A 6025-nucleotide genomic window follows, 5' to 3' on the forward strand; every position below is an offset into this window, starting at 1 on the left:
ATTTTACTCATTAGCCCAAGAATTCAAGAGAAGGTGATTTGTTTGCCCTGAATAAAAGGGGATGTGCCGTATTTATAACTACAGGGCCTGTTTGTTGTTACCTTCTTTGAATTCCATCACTACTCAGTGCCTTTCTTCCATCGCAAATAGAAAACTAAAGACATGCTGTATAGTAGGCCTTGGGTTTGATCCAAAATTCCAGAATCATAACCAATAAATAAATCATACAACTGCTCCACTAAGCACAGGCTGCAGAGACTGATGTGTGCCACCAACATCGCGGAGTGAGGAATGCACACACTGCAGTGATCACAGAGGAAATAAAGCTAAGTAATACAGATTAGCAGAGATGGGAGTGAGTCAAATATGCAAGTCTTAACCTTAAGCTTGAGGTCTCAAGCAAGTTCCGTAGTCTTTCTTTCAAGAATCAAGTCCCTGCTTCAAATCAAGCAAGTTAGTCATAGATGAAGACGATTTCCCAGATATTCCACGCTGAAGAAAATAGCCAGTTTATACTGTACCGGAAACACTGTGTTACTTTATTACTTATGTAAATATTCCATAAGTCAAGGCATTTTGAGCCATTTTACTCTTAATTTGGGACTTAAGTCAGACTGGGGTCAAGTCACGTGACTGGAGTCCCTCAGAAAATGTATACTCAAGGTCGTCATAATGGTATTGGTGTTGGTATTGTATCAGACATGACAAAGAGGTATTAACCCATCCCTAATAAGTCTATACAATACATCCCAGTTTTGACCAGAACATCAGAATGTTCGGTGCTGTCTTACAAAGGCATACACGTGGATAAACAAAACACGGGTTCGTGTTGATCCAGGATGCTGGCTGCTCTGTTTACTGACTGGGAGTGTTTTGTGGTGGCAGTGGAGCATGGACAGCGCATACATGGCAGGGGACTCGTGCTTTAGCCCGACATGGCAGACCCAATGCGATGCGGTGCCTGACATCAACTCTGTTATTAAATTTTCACACACTGCTGACCGCAATATCATCGAGAGCAAACACTCACTGCTGTGTACCCTCGGGTTCCCAGACTTGTTTGTGTGTGTGTGTGTTTGCATGACGCTGCATAGTGAGATACGGTGATCTGGTTAGAACGCTGGTGAAATTGTTTTCCACTTCTAACGCCAGCGGTAGTCTTATGATTATTTTTTTTTCCAAGCATAAAGTCAACACAGGTCAGCCTCCTGGTCCCCAGAAAGATAAGTTATTCAAAGAAAATCTCGCTCACCTTGAGGAGAGTTCTTATTAGACACGAGTGGAAAGTAAACGGCAAAAAGTATATGTTGGAGTTACAACGGCCAAACGAATCATCCTCGTACTCATGGCAGTGTTCAAAATCTCACAATAGATCGAAACAACAACGTGACAACAATAACAACAATGCAGACTCATGAGATGAATGACGCACACCCGCACACGCACACGCACGAAATTCCACTATAATTCTAACAATAATAAACTACATCATCAATGACACAAGTTAGAATGAAAATTAAATTAGACCGACCACTCACTTGTTGAAGAGGAATGACACTCTGTGGTCCTTCATGTGCTTCAAATCAACCGATGAGAAGCGCTCTGGGCCCCTGGACTTCTGGCCCCACTGCTGTACACGCGTATGCACGCGCAGCAGTTCAGCAATACACAACGCTGGGAGGATATCTCGGCCGGGCCCCACCGACCGGAAACAGAGGATGCGCAGCATCCGGCACAACCTATTCACATACAACTACACGATGTGTCTACAGTGGAAATTGCGCCCTCTGGTGGGGCATGGCAATGCAAAGACGCCGCTGGTGAGGAATAATAAAATGCTTGTTTTTATCTGTCTGTAGGCCTCTGGCTCACTGTTTTTGTTATTATTTAAATCTTTGTAATAAAGTAAATTATTTCTTAATCAATTCTTTTACGCCAAAAATAAATAAACAAAAGATCTCAATCACAAGTGAAAAACGGTTGACCATTTTAAGATCATTTCAGTAAGATGTGAAGTTTTTGCTTTCCAAAGAAACTGCGCTCCTTTCAGCCTCCTCCAGGCACCGTCACATCGTCTCTTCAACTTTTTTTTTTACTTGAGACTGACATTTCTGAGGTTTGTGGGATTAACACAGCGCAGCGCTGCTCCACAAAAGCTGCAGAAACTTTCTGCATCCATCACGATGAGTCTGTCAAAGCTCAGTGTCTGGTGCCGACTCATGATCTGTACCACGAGCACTTCGACACTGAAGAAAGTTGCAGCATATGTAATGGCTAATGATTCACTCAAGTACGTCTCAAATACGTGCTGACTTTCTTCACTATCTGCCCTGCAGCCGTGGCAGTCGCTTTATTGAAGCAGCACAACAACAAGACCCACTTGTACTTCTTTAACTTCCTGGTAAAAGCGTTACTTCTAATCAATGCTGATAAGCTTTAGGCCATTGGCTTCCTATTGGAGCTACTGTTGATTTATGGGTTTTTTTTTGGTGAAAGTAATGAGCACCACTAGCACTGAACCTCAGTCTCTTACACTGTGGGTCACTATGTTGGTCAAAATGGATGTGTTCTCTAAGGAAGTTTGCATCTTTATCCTGTTCGGATTTATTCCATCCTCACATGAAGGACATGAATAAAACGACACAAAAACAGAATAAACAAAGGTCTAGCATAAGCTCAGTCTGAAAGATTATAATACTTCGTCCTTATTAAAACCAATCAAACTTTATCTGTATAGAAGCTTTCATACACAGAATGGAAGACAAAGAGCTTCTTGAGACGATGTCTCTTTCTGCTTTACTTACGCTCGCTCTCTTACATTTTAAACCGCCGTATTGTGTCCAAGCACCAAAGACGGTGCTTAACCCTATCAGCAAAGCTGGAATGCATTATTTTATTCATTCACTTGTCTGTCGACATTTAAGGATATAGTTCCACATTCACACGTCTCCAACTGATGATTGGTTGTAAAAGTGCAAAAACAAAAAAAGAAAATCATGTCCCACCTTCAAGGGCATAAAGCAAACTCTTAAGCCCGTCTCTATTGTCTACCCACTGACTGAGCAAAGCACTGCCAGGAAGAGGAGAGGAAAAAAAATGACATCTCTGAAAAGGAGGCGGCCTTGCTAGCGAAAGCATAGACGGGCTGTGTTCTGAATGCCCCGCTGTACTTAGCCATTCCATCACAATGGAAATGCAGCTGTCCTTGAGAGGACAAGCACAACGCACACGATGAATGAGAGGTCACTAATAGCTTGGACGTGACTGGCAGGGAGTACAGTATTCGCCCAACTTGAACAGATGTGCAGATTAACTGTTTTTTGTGCTTGAATTTTCAGGTATCTGAAAATGGCACTACGAACAGACTGGAGCATTTTAAATAACCTCTGCTACTCGATATATAGTAATACACAGGGTTGTTTTTTTATTATTATTTATTTATTTTGACCTTCAGTGCTTATCTCTGCTCAGTTCAGCCTGGTTTCCTAGAAAAAGTTTTGTTTTTTTTACTTTTCTGCAAACCAAGGGACATGGTAGCCTCTGTGCATTCTGGACAGGGAAAAAAAGTTTGAATCTTATATTTCGGGCAACAGTTGGTGTAGTGGTTAGCATTCTTGCCTTTGCAGGAAGAAGCCCTGGGGTTCAAGACCTGGTTGGAACAAGGGCTTTTTCTGCATGGATGCTCTCCCCGTGTGTGTGTGTGTGTGTGTGTTCTCTGGTTTCCTCCCATGCAGATTTGGGGATTAGGCAAATTGGACACTCTAAATTGATCATGCACGGATGTTTCTCTCTATGTGGCCCTGTGTTTATCACGTGGAGGATAAAGCAGTAGAAGATAAGCGAGGGAGTGTTTCACACAGTTAAAGCCAACATTTGAACATTCTGCCCTGGGGGGCATCAGTGGTGGTGGTGGTGTGATGTTATGGGGACGTCCTGGCGTGTTTTGATGTTGCAGCAAAATGTGTTTTAACGCTGAGACTCTAATGATTCCATGATGATCTTTCCCTGGACATATAACCAGGTGCATTGTTTGCCGAAACCTATACCACAGATTACTCAGGAAATGCTAGCATCACACTCATCCTGTCATTTCAGCACCACCATCATATATATATATATGTAATTGCTTTATTTTGCATAATATTCCTTAATTATTGATTCATGCCTGCAGAGTCAAAGCTCAGTGGGAGGTTGTCATGACGGCCATGATGCAGGCGATGACTGCAAGACAAGAAAAGAGTAGAAAACTCTCTCAGACGCTTTGGAGACTAATTGCCCTGTATGTGTCACCGTACAGCATTTTGAGAGCTTAAAGCAGGGGTATGTGTTCACAGCCTCGGGGCACTATCTCATTTTACATTCCTCTCCTCCTTTTGTAGCTCTCCGTGGCTGTGGGGCGAGATCCAAAGTTTTTACATCAAATGACATTTACAAAGCAGAGTCAATGTATTTGCTCTCACTGTTGATACTTGCCGTATTTGCCCTTGCCTCTGTTTGATTTGTCAACCAAAGACAAATTTCAAAATCCAAGTCCAAGAACTAAAAAGAAAGAAAGAAAGATAAGAAAAAAAAGGCCCTTTTAGCTGATGTATAATTGTACTTTAAACATCATAAATGACTTGAATAGCACCGTGACAAGCTGAAAGTTTAAACAAGAAAAAGCACCAAAGCTTGTGGGGATTTACATTAAACATGTTGATTTTGTCTCTCATGGAGACAAATGCCTGGTGGAAAAATTAACTGACAATGAGGGACATCTAGTGGTGAATTATGAAACTGCCCCCTGATGTACTTGAAAGACATTTCATGTAACTGTTTTTTATATAATGTCAAAGAGTAATGTAATGTAATATCCAGACATCGTTGAGTCCTGGGTAAAAATAAATAAATAACCTGAATTCAAAACATTTCATAGCTGATTCTGAGTTTCTGGAGTTTCATTTATCAGAGTGACACAAAAGCCTAGTACATCACCTTGTGAACGTACCTTTTAATGTATATTATAAATGTAAAAATATGTGTAGGCTACATTTAAAAAAAATGTAAAACATTGGCTTTATTTAACTTTGTGACATAATAGTTTTTCTTCATATGAATTCATAAACTATTACAAATATTTACTAAATCCTTTTTTCATGTAATCATGAAATGAAAGTAACGTGATTTTTTGTTTGTTTGTTTTAAATCATGCCATAATGAAACTAAACATTAAAGAACACAATCTTATAAGCATATGACTGTTTTATGCGTTATACTGTATATTATGACTACGTTGTTAGCCTCCAGGGAGCGCCCGCGTCTCCAGCACCAGTCCTCTGTCCACCTTTTCCTACCTGCCTACGACAAGTGTCAAGTCACCCGTAAGCACAACTGTACCGGAAGAAGCGCTACAAAATAAGACAAGGGGCGAAGAAGAGACGCAAAGGCTGGGATAGTGAATCATAGAAAGAGGCAGAATATAAATAAACTACTGTCATTTTGTAGGTTTTTTGTGTTTTGTTTTGTTTTTTTACTTAAGTATGAAGTTTTTTTGGAAGTACTGTACGTTGCTACGCTTAAAATCACACCAGTAAAAACAAATGTTGGCTTGAATAGAAGGTGAGTTGGCTCTAATTTAAGGTCCCTGAGTTGAGTGAGAAGGTTGAATCCTTACTGTTACCTTTGACCCATTTCGACTGATACGTGATATGTTTACATATTTTATATTGTCAGCAGTTTAATTATAAGGTTTGCCTTTAATTAAAAACAAGTAGTGTGACATGTGTGTCGTGTTGCACGACATAAGAAAGAACCCCAACCTGAGTGCAAGCTACTTTTTATTTTACTGTAACTTGAGTACATTTTTACTTAAGTACTTTTACTTGTACTTAAGTAAAATGTGATCAAAATAGTGGTACTTTTGTGTAGAATATTCCAGTACTCTTTCCACCTCTGTTTAAAATTAGTTATAGTTACACAAGCCTATTGCCATTGCGTCTTTATTTGTGTGTGTTACAATCTCCTCCTCAAAAGATTAAAAAGCCTA

The sequence above is a fragment of the Solea senegalensis genome, linkage group LG19 (assembly GCF_019176455.1).
Source record: "Solea senegalensis isolate Sse05_10M linkage group LG19, IFAPA_SoseM_1, whole genome shotgun sequence".
Lineage (NCBI taxonomy): Eukaryota > Metazoa > Chordata > Actinopteri > Pleuronectiformes > Soleidae > Solea > Solea senegalensis.